Source organism: Manis pentadactyla, chromosome 1 (assembly GCF_030020395.1).
Source record: "Manis pentadactyla isolate mManPen7 chromosome 1, mManPen7.hap1, whole genome shotgun sequence".
Taxonomy (NCBI): Eukaryota; Metazoa; Chordata; class Mammalia; order Pholidota; family Manidae; genus Manis; species Manis pentadactyla.
In genome coordinates this window covers 220,053,898-220,075,515 of record NC_080019.1, presented here as the reverse complement: position 1 = coordinate 220,075,515, position 21,618 = coordinate 220,053,898, and the positions used below count along the sequence as shown (strand labels likewise).

General features: G+C 40.2%; 1 non-coding gene across 1 annotated transcript; it reads right to left on the bottom strand.

Annotated features, from left to right (window-relative positions):
- Window positions 1-13,250: 13,250 nt before the first annotated feature.
- LOC118908694 (U6 spliceosomal RNA) lies at window positions 13,251-13,357 on the bottom strand. Its single transcript, XR_005023298.1, has one exon. It is a non-coding gene; the product is annotated as a U6 spliceosomal RNA (small nuclear RNA).
- Between the last annotated feature and the right edge of the window lie 8,261 nt (window positions 13,358-21,618).

Genomic DNA, 21,618 nt, shown 5'->3' with positions numbered 1-21,618 from the left:
CTATTTGTTTCTTGTCGACATAATCGCGGACTCCTTCAAATAGGCTTTGTTTTGGAAATTGTTTTACAGTCTGTCCTTATGAAAACTCAAAACTGTTCAGTTTCGCTCTGAATAATGTGAATATGGTATAGTATATAGTTCTTAATGAGGGGTGCTTTTGCCCTTCAGGGAATTTTAGCAAGATCAGAAACATTTTGGCTATTATAACTGGGATATGATACCCATACCTAGTTGGTGGAGGCCAGAGAAGCTGCTAAACATCCCATAATGCACAGGACAGCCTCCACAACAAAGGATTATCTGGCCCCAAAAGTCAGTAACATCAATTAAGAAATCCTGATTTGGTTTAAAATAATAATTTTTGTTCATTACTCCATGAAAGAAAGTATGATACGGGAATCTATAAAAAGATTGGACTTCAAATCTCACTTCTTCCTCATGCTAGCATTATGATCTTAGGGAATTAGCAAGTTGCTGAAGACTTCAATTTTTCATCTATTAAATGGGGGAATTAAACTCTGGTTTGTTGCACTACTGTGAGGGTTGCATGAATTAACCCATATATAGTGCCTGGCACACAGGAATCTCTCAATACATAAATAGCAGCTGGATATATGAATAAAGCATATGCATTTGAATGAATTTATGCTATAATAGACTACTCAAAAGTACTTTAACTTCTTCACTGCTTTTTCCCCTCAAGAAATAGAAATACGAGAAACTACATTAAAGCACAAATTTCCCAGAGCAAAATTTTCACTAATGGTGTTTATTTTAATAAGGCCTTGGTCTACACAGTCTAACTTATTCTAAGGGTCTTAATTGCAGTGACCACATTCTTCAAAGCAATAATCTCATATAAGAGTCAAGAGTTAGAAGAGGTCAAAATATGAATATACGGCGACGAAACAAATGTTTGAAATTGAGGCACATCAATGACACAGCTGGGAAACACTTTCAGAGAGTTACAAATGTTAAAAAAGTAACAGCAATTAAACCGAACAAAATTTTCAAACTTTGTTCACTTAAAAACATTCACTATTACTTATGAAAGATCTTCTACTAAGTACAGTCCATTTAGCTGTACCACAAATTACTCAGATTTTTGCTGTCTATTGCTTGCCTAAGATAATATATTGACAAAAGTTTATTTTTCTGGCTAGTAAAGCATTGCAAGCCCATTTCAGGAAAACTTAGAAAACATAAGAGATTGAAAAGTAGGCAATGATAAAAGTGGCCCATAATCTAATAACCTAGAGAGAGACTGGACATTTCAGCATGTTTATTTTTTCTAGACACTAAATAAATGTTTGTGGGGCTTCCTATGCAGATTAATACTAGGAGTGGATAAACTCACTGGAGCCTTTTTTTCCCCACTTTGCATCATACCTAGTACATTTTGGGTGTACCTCTCTTTCAAAATATTTGTTGGCTGGTTGAATGGGTCCTTAATTAAATATGTATATATTAGGCTGTAAAATTGTATGAAAAAAACACATATGGAAGGCTTAAAATCACAAGTTACCTTTTATAACTGCTTATGTATTAGGTTATATCATGTGGAATATGTATATACACATACCTAAAAAAAGTAGAAAAGTAATTACAACCTCTATGAAATCATGAGATTTTTGAGGACTGAAAGTAGATATTAGTCCTCTATTATCTTTCCTTATATTTAAATATCAACCATGTTTCTACATTGCTAGTGGGAATGTAAAATGGTGCAGCCATTATGGAAAACAGTGTGACAGTTCTTCAGTAAGTTAAACATAGAATTACCAAATAACCCAGAAATTCTACTCTGGGTATGTTACTAGAGACAGGTTCTTGGTCTCATCATGAGAAGGAATTCAAGAACAGATGCAAAAAGTGGTTGAGCTTTAAGTTTTATTTGGAGAATAAGAATTTAAAGAAAAGCAGGAGTACATACCTGAGAGTTGAATGAGGGCAGACCCAGAGGGGGTTGCCTCAAGGAAACAATAGGGATCCTTTTTATGTAAAGAGAGATGAATATTTACTAAGTGGGGATAGTTTCAAGGGGAACAGATGGGGTCTTCTTGGAGATCGGCTTGCTCTACTCTCACATTGGTAGGGGGGAGTTTTTGGCTCTATTTGGTTCTCATCAGAATTGTCATGGTGTGGGGAGACACGACTTTAATATGTTAATGATTGCGGGGTATGGTTTTTACTAAGTTAATGAGTGTATAATATATTTTGGGGTGAAGTTTGGGTCAACTTCTCCTCTATGTTGGAATAAGACAATTTTGGCAGGTCTGTTATCTATAGTCATATTCCCCACATCCCACAAGAACAGCTTACATGGAATATGTAGAATGTAGGCATCCAGCTGAATGTAAATCAGCCAAGGTTCCCACCTCTCTTCCCTACTCTTGTCTAACTACTGTAACAAGTATACATCCAAGAGAATTGGAAACAGGTGTTGAAACAAATATTTGTACATGAATGTTCACAGCACTATTCACAATAGCCAAAAGGTGGAAGCAACCCAAATGCCCACCAATAAACAGAATGTGGTACACCCATACAATGGAATATTATTCAGGCATGAAATGGAATGAGGTACTGATATGTTGTCAGGCAGCTGCATCTGGGGAGGCCTCTTCCTGTGTACTAGGTGAAACTTCAACCAAGACAGGGGAAGGTTCTTGACTCTGATGGTTAAAGAATACTTAAACAGGTCAGATGGGTGTAGGCAAGGAAGGAATTCATTGAAGTGAGAGTTGTAGTGAATGGCAGCAGCCATGCATGCAGTAGAGAGAAAGGAAGAGTATAGGGAGGAAAGGGGAGCTCATTGAACTCCTGCTTGGCATAGGGACAAATCCCCTGCCCAAAGTCCTAAATCCAGAGTCACCTGGCAACATGTGTTTGCTTGAATCTGCATGGTATGGGAACTAAGCCCCTGCTACCCCATGATTTGGGGGCACCACAGAGCTCTGGATGGAGTGAGTCTATATTTTGAGAACTTCCACTTCTCTACTGATCTGAAATAAAACAGGGAGAAAAAAAAAGGATTGTGTTAAAACTAGATAGCTGAATGAAATAGCAAAGTGACAAAGACATTTACCACTGGAGGTGTGGGTCGGAGAGTTATTGCATTTATCATGGAAAAGAGTTCAGAGATAAGTGCAATCGGCTTATGCAACAAGAAAGTTTTATTTGATATAAGACAGTACATGCTCAGATGGGAGTGCAGGTAACCTCAAAGAGGAGGCACACTTCAGGGTTTAGGGTTTGGGGTTTTATAGGGCCTTTTGGATAGGGGTTGGCAGAAGGCATGATATATACAGGTGATTCATAATTCCTTTGAAGTTTTGTCTTAAGAATAGGGCTATTTAGGTGACTGTGTTGGTCTGGATCTCCGTATTCTTTATTCAGGTAGGTTCATTTACACTTTGAAGGTCTATCTCCTGTCCTGGTTACAAAGTCACCTAATTGATAAAGGGGCTGGAAGAAAAGGAGAAACAGCATATAGATTAAGTTAGAGAATAGGCTGGGTCTTTTTCACAGGCTAAGGAGATTTTTTCAATGGCATGACCCTTGTCTCATTTCCCTGCCCTATCTCAGATACATGCTACAACATGGATGAACCTTGAAAACACCATGCTAAATGTTAAGAAGCCAAATGCAAAGGCCATATAGTATATGATTCTATTTATATGAAACATCCAGTATGTTCATAGAGATGTAAAGGAGATTAGTGGTGGCCAGGGTCTGGGGGAGGAAGGAATGGAGACTTATGGTTTCATAGATGCAGTTTCCTTTTGGGGTGATGAAAATGTTTTGGTACTAAATGGTGTGGCGGTTGCACAACATTGTGAGTGTGCTAAATGTCACAATGGTAAATTTTGTGTTATATGCATTGGGCTGCAAATCAAATCAAATTGCTTTAAGAAAGTGGATTTGTAGATAAGAGAATTCAGTATATCACAAAACTGGGAAGCTTAAAGGTAGAGAACTCAGTCAGGGTTCCCCCTCTCATTTTTGCTCTCCTTGAAATGTTGGCCTGATGCACAAGAGGTCTTCCACTGTGGGGCAGGAGAAGGCAGCAGACAGCCTCACCCAGATCCTGGCTTCCATCCCCAGCTGAGGGACCCCAGATGAAAGAGGGAGTCTCTTAAACTGGCCAGGCACTATTGGGTAGTGGTAGGAAGAGAGATCTCCTGGCCTTCGGCTCTACCAGCTATGTGATCTTGAGCAAGCTACTTAATCTCTGAACTTCAGTTCCTCATCTGAAAAATGGAAACAGTCGTAGTCTCCACCTCCTTGGATTTTGTGAGGGTAAAACGAGTTGTATGTACAGTGCTTGGAACTGGGCCTGGCACATAGCAAGTGCTTTTTATAAGGGTTAGTTACTGTAATCATCACTGCCATTCACCATGGGCTCCAGTTGTTAAATCTAGCGGCAGATCTTGATTGGCAAGGGGTGGGCCAGGGACTTGCCTGTGCCCAGGGATTTGGCTGGACAGGCCCAGCAGAGGGAGTTCTCACAAAGAATGAAGTCATTACCAGGAGAAGAGAGTAAGGGAGCTGGGCCGACATAGACGCCAGTGACTACCATTGCTACCTGGAGTTTCAAAGTCCCCACTCCCCTGGTAGAAATACTTATACATGTACGGTGAAGGATAGCACTTATGCATTCACTCTGGGAAGCCCAGTTTTAGTCATTTATGTTTATTATGTCATTTGTTTCCCCCAAAGCCCTTTAAGATAAAATACCTCTATCATTACAAGTGAGGCGACCACCGCCCAGAGGAGGTCAAAGAATTTGCCTAATGTTGCCAGGCCAAGGGATGATTTCCCACAGCCTGTCGCCAAAGCCTCAATTCTCAGCCATTTGATTTTACTGCTTTATGCTTAACAGCAGCTAGAAACAAGTCAATGAAAGGTAAGACAAAAATGTTGGGCAATTTGTATGGGTGGCATTTGTGTTGCTTTTAAAAAAAAGAAAGGACTTGTTTTTTTTTGAAGAGTAGATGTAATAGGTTCTGCCTTAAAGGCAACATATGAAGAAAGAATAAACACAAAATAAAGTCCTCTTTACTGTAAAATGTTTATTGGCTTGTATAAATAGCTCTACTTTCCTAGGTTTCAGTCCCTCAGTCTTGCTGAAAATTTTGAGAGCTTGGAATGCGGTTATCTGAGGAAGCCCTAGACTCTCAATTCTCAAGTATTTGTGATCTTCAAGTGGGTGGCTCTTACTAACAGGCTCACCCAGCCAGGGACTGTGCAAACAGGTCATTTTCCCAGACAATGGCAGGATAAATTCAACCCTGGGGCATGAGTGAGTTAATTGTCTTCCATTGTGAGTCTTGCTCAAAGCACCTCTGAGCAGAAAGTTTTTAGGACAAAGTGCCCCAGCTGGCAGTTAAATAAGGTAAAATGTGCTCATTTTGGCTAAACATCCCAAACTATTGGATAAAGAAGGAAACACTGTTTTAAAAAACAACTAAGAAGAATGTGGAGGACTGGACCCATTCCTGCATATAACAAAGTAGAGACTCTGCTTTATATTTTAAGAACTGAGATAGATTGAAGTCAAACATGTTTATTTAATAACAGAGTAAAAAAGAACAGCTGTGGAAAATATTTAGAAGATGATACACAGAGAATCACACATAGAGATACAGTTACAGCATAGACAAAAAAAAAAAAAAAAATGGTGCCAGGATATCAGAGTGTTTCTCTTTTTTCTTTTTTTAAAGTCTTATTTCTCCAGAATTTAAAAAACACAACTTTGTGATTTTCATGAAGCAATTAATTGCTGCCATTTATTTAAAGTTCAAATAGCACAGATACGTGTTATCACCTAGCACTCTGGTGTATTTGCTTTGCACCAAATAATCTAGGTACATTAATTTATTCAGCCCTTTTTATGGAGGTGTTATTATTACTAACCAGTTTTAGGGGCATGAACAGGGAATTGCTTTGGCTAAGATCACCCAGCAACAAGCTGAATTCAGGCTCTGGATCAAAGGTCTGTTGGATTTACAGTACTGTGCACAACTGCTGGAACTTCCTGGTCTGTAGAGGTTTGTCTAAGGAAAAAAGTGGAAGGCACAGTTGTGCACCTATTACCCCCACTCACCTCCCCTCCAATCCCATCACTACCTGAGGAAGGTGACCAACTCCTCTGTTTGCCCGAGATGTTCCCTTTTAAAGCCAAAATTCTTGTTTAGGGACAAAAAAAAAAAAGGAGGATAAGAAAGAATAAGAATTAAGATCTCCATGAACCAGAAATGAAGAAGAAAAGTGCATTGGAAGAGTAATGAGAATAATTGTATTTTCAGAGGAAAGAAACTCTCAGCAGATGAATGTCAGTGAGTCAGGAATCCACTGCTGGTTCCAACCCTGGACACCTGCATGATCGTAGATGAGACTCTGCCTCAGTTTTCACATTCGTGAAATGGGAACAGGAAGTCCTGCCCTGCAGGTAGAGAGCATGCCTGTGAGGATGGGTGAGTATAAAGTACTTTGATTAATTGTACAAATAGAAAGCATTATTATTAGTATCCTAGTTAAAGAACTAGCCCACAGATTTTACTGTGATTACTGATGTATGGCTCAAAGAGAACAATCACAGGTCTATGAAAGAGGCTAAGTTGGTGATTTTCACAAGTATAAGGTTCACCCAGAGAAGTTACTAAAAAATGCAAATCAGGAGCTTCACCCCAGAATTATTAAATTAGATTCTAAAGGAGTGCAACCTGTGCATTTGTCATTTTAATGAGTTCACCTAGGGAATTATGATGCAAACCCTCCAGATTCATGAGCTGGAGTCTGGTGAGCCACACAACAACAGGGGGCGCCATTCACAGACGTAACAGACTTGGTAGGCAATGTGAATGGCAGCAGCTGGAGCTGGGCAGTGCCTGGCCTGGGAAGGCTACTCTGGCCCTGTGACAGGCCCCACTGAAAGCTGTCAGAAATGGCCATTGACCCTTTGCTCATGATAGAGAAAAGGCCATGAACTTCTGCTGAGCACCTGCTGCACATTAGAACTTTTCACATACATTATTGTTTTTTTTTTTTTTTTGGTTAGAATTGACATGAAATAACATTAACCATTTTAAAATCTACAATTCAGTGGCAATTAGTACATTCCCATTGTGCAATCACCACCTCTAATTCCACATATGTTATCTTATTTAATTCTTACAACATTTTCAAAGGTCAAATATTTGTTATTGGCATTTTTGAATGACACAAGAAAGCTAGAAAAGCTTTAGGAATTTATCTGAGATTGGAAAATTTGTAAGGGTTGAAGCGGGCATTCAAATCCATAACAACCATCCAAAGCCCTTTCAAAATCATGAGTGGAGGGAGGGACTCCAGGGTTCACTATTTTCATGGAAAATATGGAAATGGAACATAGGACATTACAGCTTTAATTTCAGAACATTAGTCTAAATCAATCAATAAGTATGACATCATACCTCTCCCTAACTTTTCCCATTCTCACCTCCAACCAGTTACCATCCTCCCTTGAGAACACATTCTACATGGATGCCCAATCATGAATTTAAATTTAACCTTTAGGCAAATCAACAACTTTACTCTGATATGTAAATTCAGGAAAAGGAAGAGAACTTTCCCAGACTGTAGGTAAGCCATAGAGAGTAACATAAGACAGGATGTGTCTTCTGTCCCAGGACCCCTAGGATCCAAGTATATGCAACCCTGCTCTGCTGAGCAAAGTGGGCAAACATGCTGACAAATCAAAACATCTAGACACTGAGAGATCTTGGAAATAAAAGGGCTTATTGAGCCTTTACAGGTGCAGCCAGAAAAAGGACTGAGTGCTGGGACAGAAAGATTCTGCCTCACCAGCAGCAAGGCCAGTTAATAGAAATAACTTGTCCATCAGACTGAAGACACAGGGGACATTTATAAGTGGTCTTAAGGAAATAAAAAAATCACTTTGGCCACAGATAAGCAAGGCGCACTTATGCAAAGTGTGGAAAGTCTGGGGAGAAGTGGTTAGCGTGTAGAGAAGGCTTGTGGACTGGTCGTTGATGGTGGTCACTCACTGTTCAAGTGCAAGCTGGGTGAGTTAGTTTTGGTAGTTCTAGATGATCGTTGAAATGATTTCATCCAGAACGTGGAGTTTCTGGTTAGCTACACCTGCAGTCGTTGACTGATGACCTTCCCCTGTCTCTCTCCCTCATTCTCCCACCCTTATGTCACTTAATTTAGGGCACTTCAGAATTTTTCCTTATCAATGCCTTTAGACAGGACGACTATGTAATTTTTCATCCAACTGTGATGTTCTCAAAAGGATACTTGGACTGGACTCCCGAACAACAGGCCAAACCGACACTGTGCAAAACAAGTGCGGACATATGGTCGCTCAATTTGTAGAATTTCTTACCAGAAGGCTGAAAAGCTATCATTCCTCAGCAGTGTCCAAAGGCAAGAGAGGAGCAAGCAAATTATACTGAGAAATAACAGAAAACAGTAAAACTCAACTAGGAAAATCCAAGCCAAGTGAAATATACATGAAGATTTAAAGTCAGTTGATGGCAAAACAATAGGGGAGAAAGGAGTGAAAAGTAAGAAAGTATGCAAGAAAATATGGACCAGGCCAAGCCTAATGAAGCTCAAAAATCCGGCACCTATAAAACAAGCAGAAGCATAAAACTTCAGAGAGAGCCTGTACCAAACCAATTAAGTCCAACTAAAATGGCTGTAAAAGAAATGCATTTTGAAGCTGGAGCAGAAGCTAAATGGGAATCAGATGACTTAGAAGAAAAGCCAGCAGATGACTCATAAAAATATCCCCTGAAAAGGAAAGTTAACAAAAAAACAGAGGAACATCCAAATAAAATGAGTTCTACCAGTTCAGGGTCTGGTCCAGCAAAAAGTTTCTCGTGGCCTATCAAGTCACAGGAGAGAATTGCAAATCCTGTTTCTAGCACAGTTCACCGCATTGGGGTGGAAAGGTTAGGCAGATGGCTGGTGTGTGTGTGTGTGTGTGTGTGTGTGTGTGTGTGTGTGTGTGTGTGTGTGTATGTGTGTAGCTGAGCAAGATAAATATGGAGCTGCTCAAGTTAACCAACTCCCAGCCTCCCTGACTCCCAATTCTTGGAAAGGGCGGGTGGGATTTACCGAGCGCGGAAACAAGCCTTGACTTTTGCTTGCCGTGTGTGGCAGTTTTCTGCAAGCAGTGCTGTCCTTTTATTGGGTTGTAGCTTCTTTCTGCATTTCAGTCTTGTGTGATGGAGAAGCAAGGATCTGGGAATTTTAAAGGCCTGACTCAAAGCTTAATTTTTTCATCGATACCTGAGTTACCTCTGGCGTATACCTTTTGCTTTTATGGTCTTAGTTTTCCTGTCTGTCGACAGAGAAAAATATCATTTCTTTTGGTACTTGTGAGGATCAGGATCATCCTTGGGAATTCCCAGAGGATTTGCCTAGCACACAGGATATAATCAAAATAAAGGTATCTCCTTCCCCTTTCCTGTAGTAGAAAAGAAATGGCTAAATGCACAGGATATGTCAATTCTTCCCCAAAGTCCAGTGATATTTCGTAGCCATATCAGGACTAAGATTCAGTGTTTCTGCTTCCTCTTCCCCTGCATTATGCTCTTCTCAGCCTGCTCCACCCCTGTGTCCACCTGCAGCTGGGGCAAATGGCCCACAGTGTGGGCGGTTTCCCAATCCAAGCACCAAGATGGCCGTGCTGTCTGCCTTAGGACTTCTCCCACACCGTGGAAGTGACTCCACTCCCAGCCAGACAAACCTGGCAGCGGGGTGGGAGGGGATTAATAAGGCTCAGAGGCAGACCCCAACCAGTGAAGGTCAGGAGTCACTGGGAGAATGGTCCCAGTTCCTGGGAGGTTCTGTAGTGTGATTGACCCTCTTGCCTACAGCAGTAACCTGTGGATTCTACACCCTTTGCTAGCTTCCTCCCTTTCCCTGTCTCACTCTCCTACTCCCTCCCAAAGAAACCACCAGCACCCAGGTCCTTGTTTCAGGCCCTGCTTTGGGGAAACCCAACTAAGACACCATCTGTTTGCTCTGTCTTAGGGGAGAAGCCTACCTGGCTTTGCTTTCTGCCTTCTGCTCTCAGAACTGCAAACATCTCTCTGTAACAATACCATCATAATAAAGGCTGTCATTTATTGAGCATGTACGAGGTGCCAGGCAATGCGCAGAGGGAAAAGAAAGTTAGTATGACAAGTCTAATACAACAATAGCAAAACCCTTTCTTCTAATGGTGCTAGCATAAGTTAGATCTACATTTCTTCAACATGTGGCAGAGAAAGGAAAGCAACAGAAGACAAGTCACAATTCAGAGGAAATAGGAAATCAGAGTAAGAAGCTAGGAGACAAGTAAGCCCCCACCCAAACACTACCCAAAGACCACCCCCCACCGGCTTTCACAGTGTAGATGGGAAGGTGGACTAGAGCCAGGATGTTTTATAAAGGAAAGTGACTCAAATTGCTGAACTTTGGGGTTTTAGGGATACCAAATAGTTGAATTATAAATTCACTATGCCACTTAATTCTCAGTAATCAAATGATGATACCCATTTGATGGATGAGCATGTTGAGGCTCAGGGGAGTTAAAGTGACTGGTCTGAGGTTTCAGGGGCCCTGACTTTGAAGCCTTACATTACATACATCCTGGACTTGGTTTCATGTTAGACTAGAAAGGACCTCAGATCTCACTCAGAGCTGCTCATCCCATTTTGGACCATGTTTTTTAAAATCTTGGTTTAAAATGTTTTTCATATTGGCTAAAAGTGTAAGAGGAAGGTTTTGAAGATTCATTAAATTCCTTCTTCCTTTATTTTATCTTCTAATGATCAGAGAAGAAATTCTTCTTGCACATTTTATTCATCTTCAAAGTCCTGCATGGGTCACACACATGGGCGTTTGTACAAACAAGCATGTGCGCACATGCACACACACCACAGTCCAGTTGGAACAGTACAGACTGGAGTTGCGTATGTGTTACTGCATTTCTGTTGTTGATCAAGTATTGGAGATGTTTGCTTGGGTCCTCTGTACTGGAACTAGGGATCGTGTTGCCAGAATGATTCCTGTTACAGAATCTGCATTGTATTAGGAAAGAGCAACATCTGCCTGTGGACTGTGTGGCCTTCCATGCATAGATTGAGTGCAAAAAAAACACCCCCAGTGTCCTCAAGGTTCCCAAGCATTTCACATCATGTTACAGGAGAAGGCATTCATTATTTATTCATTCATTCATTCAGAAATAGTGAGTTCCTTCTTTGTATCAGGCACTGTTTTAGGCATTTGAGATCAAATTAGACCAGGAAAATCAAAGAGTCTCTGCCCTTATAAAGTAAATGGTAAAAATAGACAATAAACAATAGAAAAATAAGGAAATTATATAGTATATGAGAAGGTGATAAATGCAATGGAAAGGGGAAGCTCTAGAGCTGTGGGAAAGGATTGAGAGCAGGTGAGACGTGAGCTGCTGTCTAAACAGAGTAACCCACATAGGGCTCACAAGAAAGGGACAACTGGGTAAGAACTTCAATATTAATAATCCACAAACAAGCAGGAGGCCCGGGGAATCTTTCTGAGATTGGCTTGGCAGTGAAATTCTGGCCTGGAAGGTCCGCCTGTCTCATGACTGTGCCTGTGAAATTCCACAGGGAGGCAGCAGATCCTATAGTGACCGCAGCCTTGAGGAATTTGGACAATGAAAGTCTTGTGCTTCCAAGTTGCAGGGACGGTCTCAAGGTACCTGTTTTGGGCTTGAGTGCTTGTCATGGCATTTCTCCCTTTTCTTATTCACTTGTTTGCTGCATTTGGTTTCACGGCTCTTTGTAACAACGGTAACAATAGTCTCACATATTGAGACTCTGATGCACTGTCGCGTTTACAATCTCTGAGCTAGATCTTGTTACTGTACCCATTTCTGAGAGTATGATGCTGAGGCTCAGAATCTCATCACAAGTGAAGGTGGGAACCAGAATTTGCCATAAAGTCTTTGGAAAACCTAGAGAACCTGACCTGATAAAAGGACAGAATCTTTTTAGGTTGGTTTGTGAAGCTCACTTGTTTCAGGCGGGACGTAATTCAGTGAATTGAAAGCTAGAAGCTTGAAGATAAGCAATACTGAGCTGGTAGTAATAACCAGTGTTTACTGAGCAGCACCAAGCACTGTGCTAAGTGTACACACGCTGTGTCATTTAATCCTTAACCATTGTACTGCACTGCGTCAGATGAGGGGGAGAAGTCGCCTACGGTGTGCTCACTGCATTTCAGGCATTGTGAATTTTGTTATACATTTGCCTCTCCAAAGAACGTATTTATAAATGTCATACATGAGTGACATAAATATTCAAACAACCCAAAGGTTTATAATGTAAAACCAAACAAGACAAAACCTCCTTCTCTATGTCAACCACTATGAGAATGTGTATGTACTCTTCCATAATTAAAAACTAATTATATGTGAAGCTATATAAACATAATATCTGAACACTGTAAGTTTTTATTAAACAGTGTAGAATAATATAATATAAAAACGTTGTCTCTCCTAGTTTTACTACCTAAGAAGAATTGCCAATAACATTTTTAGATTTTTTTTTCCTCCTGGCAGTTATCATTATAACTTCATAATATAGATACCATTAGTTCTTGATTTAGTAACTTCACCACATAGGTATTGACTCTTTGGTAGTGCATTATTACCCAACAAACTCTCAATTTTTGTTAACTATTATTTTTCAGCTTTTTTCTTTTGATGAATTTTGGGGCTTTAAATAATATATGTAAGTTTCTATTTTTAATATATACAATTTGAAACATGCCTGTTAACTTTTTTAAACTTAAAAAAGCGAAAATGGGGGCACTTATATTTATTCCATCTCATATGGTCTAGCTTCCTCCTGCCTCTTACCAGTGACTGGTCAAAGTTGGCTCCAATTCACCCTGGAGTCTGTTTTTATCATCTGTCCCTCTGGGGACAGTCAGAACACACACCATTTCCAGAAGTGATGGGGGCAGCCGGAAACCATGGGGTGTAACTGGCTGGTCTCAGTTGCTGCAGTGTTAGGTGGTCTGAGTCCAGCACGTCCCTATGTGTCTGTGACATTGGAGAGGCTCAGAGAATCGAGGCTGAGGCTGTAAGTTAGTTTTGTTAATTGTATCTAACACTGTCATGTTTCCCTTTTTTTTACACATAATTGTTTTATGCATACACTAGTTTCTTGGGTGTTATTAAAGTTATTTTATTTTATTTTATTTTAAATATGGAATGCTTCACGAATTTGCGTGTCATCCTTGCGCAGGGGCCATGCTAATCTTCTCTGTATCGTTCCAATTTTAGTATATGTGCTGCCGAAGCGAGCACTAAAGTAATTTTTAAAAATATGTTAATCTTATCTTTTCCCTGAATGAGTCTCTAAATGTTTCCTGGAGATTCAGTTGTGCTGCTTGTTTAATTTGGCCTTTTCGTTTGTTGGTTTTCGTCAGATAGTTGACGTTTAGGTGCTTGTTTATTTTAATAATTGTAGAAGGCTTATGACGACAGCAAGAACAATAACAAACACTGAATGAGTGTTTACTATATGCCAGGCAGTATCATAAACACCTTGTAGTATCAACTCCTTTGATCCTCATATCACATAAGAATGGAGTTGCCAAGTGGACCATACAGGATTCAAACCCAGCTCTCTGCTCTCTGACTCTAGAGCATGAGTTCTTAACCACTACATAACACGGTGTTGTGTTTGGTCTGCACTTGGATATCATTTTGGTTAAAGCATCAGAACTTTAGGGTAGTCTGAAAGTCAAATAGCGCTTGTGGGAACAACTGCTAGTTGACCCCATACCCCATCTCCTGTTCTTCCCTGGTAGGAAATCCTGTTAGGAAGTTACATGACTGTCCCAAATAAACACCATGTTTCCAAACTTCCCTTGCAGCTAAATGTGGGCATGGGATTACTTCTGGGTAATAGGATGCAAGCAGTAGTATGGTGTGGTTGCTTCAGTGAGACTTCCTAAGGAGACTGATAGCCCCAGCCCGACAGGCTTTTTTCTTAGTCCCTTCCACTTCTCATTGAGAGGAGGGTGACTCTGGACTGTGAAGACGGCTGCTTCCTAGAGGTGGAGAGCTGGGAGGAGATGTGTTCTCTCCTGAGTTTTCATTGAACGAAGCTGCCATATCAGCACTTGGCTACACTCCACAGACTTCCCCTGAGGAAGGAATAAACTTTCTCAATTGAAGCAATTGCCATTTGTGCACAAAAAAGAAAATCAGGGCATTTATATTTATCGTTTGTTGTACTTCCTATTGTTTTACTTGCAGCCTAATATAATCCTAACTAATACGGTGCTAGAAGGCTTGCACAGCAGTTACCTGGCTCATGTCTAGCTCCCCAGACATGTGCAACACTTTTCGCTTATTTCTTCCCATATTTGCATCCACATTTCTAAATGATATGCTTTTGCTGCATTTTCTTGATTAATCAGTTTGGCAATACTTACTGTCTTTTGTGGTGGACATGAAATCACTCTCTTAAATCTTTCCTTCCTCTTCCCCACTATCCCAATATAAATCTATTATAATATATTTAGTTAAATGATACTCTCTAATTACACTGATATGAATAAGTGAATATTATTCACTGAGGAGGCCAACTTAATTTTGCTTACATTTCTTCTTTGGTATAATTTTCCTTTTATAAGTATGGGTTTTCTCTACAATTGTGAGGTTTTCCTTTAATACTCTTATTGGACTCTTATTTTTATTTTCCATTTTGCAGGTGAAGACTTGGAGGCCCTTTTTGTCACTATGATGATAATAACAAACATTTATTGGGTGTTACATTATGTCAAACATGCTCATTAAATGCTCCACAGTGCCTATTATATTCCCTACTTTACAGAGCACAGAGTTAAGACAATAGAGCTTAAGTAACTTGCCCACGATCACAGAGCTAGTGTGGCAAAGTCAGGATTCAGACGCAGGTCTTTCTGACCCCAGAACTCATACATTAGAGATGGGAAGGAGGAGAGGGATTTTTGTCAAAATATTTAAAATTCAGTACAGTGTGAGAATGAGCATACAGAATAGATGCTAGCCTCACCAAAAGGGAAGACAGCTGTTACTAACTGGTGCATGCCAGATAAATATGAGCCCTCTCTTAACTAAGACTTCTTCCTCAGCTTAAGATGGAAACACAGCATTTTGCTTTTGCTTTTGTTTCTCACTGCCAGTCTGTAGATGAACCTGGAAATTTTGCTTTCAAGTAGAGGAAGGGCAACAGCGGAAGTCTGCAGACTTCAATTTTCTAAATAGAAAACCTGAATTAAGCAACGTGCTGATAGTTCCCATAGCTAAATGGCAATGGGAAAATCACACCCTAAATCCTCAGCTTGAGAACCCAGACGCTCCTAACTCTGAGACAGGACATCTTTCATGGTTGTGGTCTCACATTTGCTCCCTTGACTACCTACAGGGCTCTGTGAGGATATTTTCCAAACTGAATTTCTTGCAGACACGGCAAAAAAGGTGATCCGGCTACTTGGTGTGCCGGTGTTGATATGGGAGATGATGTGAGATGCTCAAATATTGGCACTTCCTCGAGAGAGATTTTGACGAATTGAGGGAGAACACAATAGGACCTTTAAAACTGGAGCCATCCCAGGAAATCCAGGAACTGTCACCAGCATAGAGATATTAGAAGTAATGAGATTAATAATGAGATATTAATGGAGCAATGGCTAACTCCTGTCCTTTGAATCAGTGCCTTCCTGGGTGTATATATAAATAATGAATTACAGGAATAATATTACCTGAAGTTTACAGGGTATCTCCTAGCTGTTTGAAAAAGCTGTCTCTCCCTGAGGATCAGTCAGAGGAAGATTTTTTTAAATTATCTTGAATTACTAAGATGATCACTTAGTAGTGAATAATTGTTTCCTACCGGACTCTCAAAAGTGCTTAATTATTTGTACAGAATAATTTTCTCCAGCTTTAAAAATAAACTTGGAAATTGCCTAAGTCCCTTTTTTAAAACCCCTCTGGGAATATGCCACTAATATAAATGAAATCAGTGTCTACACAATTCCCAGAGTAGCAGTGTATCCTTATCCCAGTCTATAAAATTAGTATTAGAATGCACACTTCTTGGGGTTATGGGAAAGGCTGAGAGATGATAATCAGCAACTGGCCAGGCTTTTCCACGTGTTTTATAAGTATTTGTTTATATGGATTTCTTATTGATGGGTTATGTGGTCTGGTGACAGATGGAGTTAATTTCCTTCCTCCTCTTCCTCCTCTTTTTCCTCCTCCTCCTCCTCTGTTTTCTCCTTCTCCTCGTCCTCTTCCTCAACCTTGTCTTTTTAAAATAAATCCATGCAGTTTTCAGAAAGAACATGGAATTTTTTGCTATGCTCGAATTTCTCTTTAACTTGCTGAAGTCGAGGAATTGAGCAATCACAGCTACAACAGTGAGTTAAAAGGACACCACATTTGGAGTTTGTTGTCCTGGACTGTAGAGTTGACCTGACTTTTGTTGCTGGTAGAAGGAAACCAGTGAATAGCACTATTTTCCTTTGCCCCAACTCCAGCTTATAACCAAGTCCAAGGGAGAGACAGAGTCACGTGAGGCAGAAGACAAAAATACAGACTTTTTGCTGGTAAAAATCAATTGAAGAAAGTAGGCAGATCTGCAGCCACTTCTGGACTTTGTAAGTGTTTTACAGAAGTTGAGACCTTGGTGCATCAAACCTGAGCAAGAATTCACATTTATGGGATCACGGCTTTACCTTCTGTTTGGGGCAGAGGAGGAAAGATGAACTTTTGAAGCTGATTCTTGAAGAAAGTTCTGGGTTCAACTCTTAGATCCTTACTGTCTGGAAGTAGGAACAGAGCATAAGACACCCATTTCATACCAAGTGCAGGGAAATCAAGAACCAGAAGGAAAAAGAGAATCAAGCAGCATGCTCCTCCATTTCTTCTCCCAACATTTATTGAGTGCTTTCTTTGTGCCAGCCAGCTCTCCAAATGCTGTCATGAAGTATTTCATTCCCTCCTGGTGAGGGCTGAAAGAGGCAGGTACAGTGATCCCCATCTCTATTCTTATAGCTGACATTCTTCGCTGACAAGTGGTGGACTTGAATGACACGTTGAACACAAGTTTGATTCCAGGACCCTCATGTCACCATTCTCCAGAATTACTTCAGAAATGCTACCCATTTCTTGGTGGTGAAGGAAGTAGGGCTGGATGTGTTACTTCAATACAGATGCAAATGAGCATGAGGAGGAGAGATTAAAGTTCCCAGTATCATCACTGATTGTGGAGACAAGGAAGATCTAACCACTTCTCTTCCATTCCCAGCCTTATTTGTAAAGCAAAGAGGTTGGACTATCATAGTGCAGTTTATTTGTGCCACACACACAGCCACTCTCCCATCATGCCATGAAGCAGTGTTGATGATCAATCACAGCCAAGGTTTGTGGGGCCTGAAACATGTACAATTTTGGGAACTCCTTTAGGAAAAAGAATACAAAATCACAAATATAAAAATTCTGTATGAAAATGAATATATACATAGAATGAGAAATGGGGAGTTTGGAACTCATAACATTTCTTTTGGGGTATGCTGGGCTTCTCTGGCTGTTCTTTCTCTCAAAGCTAGTTTGGTTCTTCTCTTGGAGATGTACCACCTAGATGGTTAGCATTGGTCTTGTGCCTACTTACTAGAAAAGGGGGATCCCCTCTGAACCTCTGCCTGTCATGCACCAGAATTCAAGACAAACTCTATGGCTTAAGAAATAACCTTTGTTGGAGGAAGGAGAAATTTACATCAGTCTTGATCAGCAAGAGAAGAGAATGCCTGAGTCCTTCGTTCTCTTGTTATTCTACAAAAGGCTACACCAGATCAGGGCATCTGCTGTATCCCATCCTGTGGGGGAAATCATAGCTTACTGGCATCAAGAAGTCTAGATTTGAGGGTCAGCTATTCAGAAGGAGCTTTCTGGTAGAACCAGCTGTCCAGCACTTGGAGACCTTGGAGCCTATGGGATGTTGCAACCTTTCCCATAAGGGAAAGGGAGTCCCTGGTCCCATGGGAAGCTGGGCTTGAGTACAGCCATTTATTATAGAAGAAAGGGGCACCTCTGATCTGATGCCAGCTAGCCTGCTGTCCATTTCATCTGGAATGAATACACAGGACCACCTCTAGACATTTTGGTCCTTATACCACATCTACGTTCACATTACCTGATGTCTTAAATGGTTCACTGTGTAGTCCACTATTTATTGAGCACTTATCATCTGCTCTTTAAAAAGATTGTATCTTATAAAATCCTGCTAATCCTCTGGGGTAGGTACTATCGTCATCTCTATCTTATAGAGAGAGTAACAGAGATGGTGTAATTCCCCATTGTCACAACCAACACACGGCAGGTGTGGAAACCTGACTCTAATATCAGAACCAATGTCTTGAAATCTTTTGCCATAAGGCTTCCCAGCCTGGCAGGGAAGGAAAAACAGGGTTTAGAAAATCAAACTCTCAAATCTGGGATTTGGCCTGCCAGTCTTCAGTGTGCACTTGGGGGCCAGTCCCTTCTAGCCCAGAGCTGGCCATACAGCTAGTCCTGTACACAGAGTCATGAATGAGTCCCACATGCCATGGTTGGGGAATGGATTAAAGGAGATAATTTTCTAAATGGTAGCGCTATAAAAATATTAATGAAGCACAGTTTGTATCTTCTTCATTTTTGGAAGATTAGTGTCTGCTGGATATTCAGTGATGGATGTTAAATGAATGAATAAAATGAGAATACCTATAAGGTTGAGATCTAGAATTTTGGCATGAGTTGGAAAACCAAAGCCATAAAGAAATTGATGAAGTGGACTCAATAATATCCTATTTCAGTTCACGCATCTTTGATAATAAGCCATCAACAAAGACACAACACTCACATGCTCACATACACACCCACGCACACATCACACCCCATGCACTAAACACTGCAAATAATTCTCAGAGTCACATATGACTAGATTACCTGGCAAAGCTTTCAATGAGATTCAAGGGCTTCCTTTAAAATTACTGCTGACATTGACATTACACTACCAGGTTAATTTTAAAAATTGATCTGTCTTGGGTGTATCATGGAGGTAAAAATCAAGAGCTGTATTTCATTCCCTCTCACCTTTCCAGTGTAACTTTCAGGTACAAATATAGATTGAAGTGTTGCTGTTGTTAAAATGACACACTTTTTCACATAGGCTAAGATTAGAGAGTTTTAGAAAAGAAATTCACAAGGCTGTGGTCCAGCCCAGGAGGCCCTCATTGTTGATTTTGCAAAGCAGTAAGAAATCAATCAGCCTACCTGAGTTTATTGAGCACCTACTATGTGCTGTGGATGAGTCAAAAGGATGTTTTAAAGATGTGTTTTTCTTGGTGTGTTTTCAATGTAGCTGAAGAGATGACATAAATATAGGCAGTTTTACTAATGGCACAGTTAGTGCATAACAATTAGGATTTGTGACTAATATCATAAGTAATAGAGATTTAAATTATAAAATAATATAATTAACTGCTTACTAAGATATCTGGGGAATTGACAGTCTTAGAGCAGATTGAGTGGTTTAACCATTTCAGCATTCTGGGTAGGTATGTCTGAGGTAGTTCTGGTATTTTCCTCATGGTCACAAGATGGCTGCTGCTCATTTATATAAGACATTCATTCTCAAATGTCCAAAGGCAAGGGGCTTTCTAGTGGGAGAGAGTTCCTTGTATACTCTTCTATTTTTTATCATATGAAATAATTTTTGCCCAGAAACCCTCCCAAGAAACATACTCTTATATTGTATTGGCCAGATCTGGACCACAAGGACAAGCCTACCCCTAGGGAGTCTAGAGACAGAGGCATTTCGGCCTCCATAATAGGAGGCAACAAAGAATTAAGAGAGTTGGCTATTGCAAACCAGCCCAGACTCCAAAACAGTGATTAATTGCCAAATACTGGCATAGACATAGCTTTCCAATAGAGTTTTCTGCAGTGATCGAAATACCCTGTATCTGTGCTGTCCAATATAGTAGCTGTTAGTCACTGAGGCTACTGAGCTCTAGAAATGCAGCTAATGTGACTAAGAAAGTGAATTTTAATTTTATTTAAATTTAGATAGTCACAGAAGGCTAGTAACACATTGGACAACATAGAATTATAAACAATATTTTCTTGGCTATCAGAGGCAAAACAGAGATGTCACAATAGGCCAGAATAACCTGGTAGCCTTCACAGAGGATGAAGAATTCAAATGGATTCAAAGGATAGTTAGAATTTGGAAGTTTTCTAAGTGGATGAGCTTGCCCTAAAGCAGGAAAGCAGAAAATAATAAGGCATTCTTAGGAGATGCTAAGTGGATCAGTTTGGTGGGAGAATGTTTTTTTGTGGAGGAATGGGCGACAAGATGAAAGGCAGGTTCAAGTTAGATGGCAAAATGTTTGGATACCAGCCTGAACTGTGTGCAATAGACAATTCATGTTGATGAGAAAGAAAAGTGGTATGAAGTGGTTTCCTAAATGGGAAACCATTAATCTTGTGATGGTAAGAAAGATTAGAATGGTGATACTAAGAAAGACAGAAAGCAGGAGATTCAATTACAACAACAATTTCCAAGTTCTTCGTATTATGGCACATATGGAAAATGATGTATGTGGTGGGGCAAATGGGCTCTTTAAAGACAAGGACTGGGTCTTTTGTGATTGCTAATACGCTATACCTGGTTCAAAGCAGATGTTCCAGAGATCTGGGCTGAATGGTAGAAGAGAAGGAATATAGTGAAGTGTAGTGGACAGAGAATGGACCTTGGAATCAGACCAGGCTTGAACGCCAGCCTTCCTGACAATAACTGTGCGACCTTTAGCAAGCTACCCATACTTGGCGTGAAATGTAGGTGATGTGAGCTACCTCTCAGAGCTCAATATACAGTAGATGCTCAACAAAATATAGCTTTTATTACTAAGATGAAGAAAGGAATCATTGAAATATGAGTACAAATAAAATAAATAAAGGAGTAAGTGTAGAAAAAGAAGAGCTATGAGCCTGGGGAAGACATGCAGGGTGCAGAAGAAAGAAAATGATTTGGAGAGGGAGAGAAAAAGAGAGAAAAAGCAAGAAGGAGAGCATGAGAAAGGAAGAAGCAGACCAGTTGGAATGTCAGGAAAACATCAATATGGGGTACATTTTACTGGCTGAAAAAGGGCATTTTTAAGAAAAATCCAAGTCAACATTGCTACAATTAATGTCTTAATGGTTATAGTTTATGGGGTACTTCTGTGTGTTTATAAATCTCAAACACTGATGCAAGGCTCTCAGTAGAGAAATCTTTGAAGAAAAGGATTAGGCTGTTTTGAATGATCTAACTGTATCCTAACTAGAAACAGTGGATAAAACAACATTCCAAGGTCTTCTGTACATTTTATGATATCCACAGAGTGCCTGGTGGTTGATAAGAAAGTTTAAACTTTATGTGGTTGGGCTTTCAGTGTCTAGTAGAATCACTGGAAGGAAAAAATTTGTAGAGAATAAAGAAATGGTGCAAGAAAGGGAAGCCCTATCTACATTAGGCCTCTTGAGAGAAATTAAAC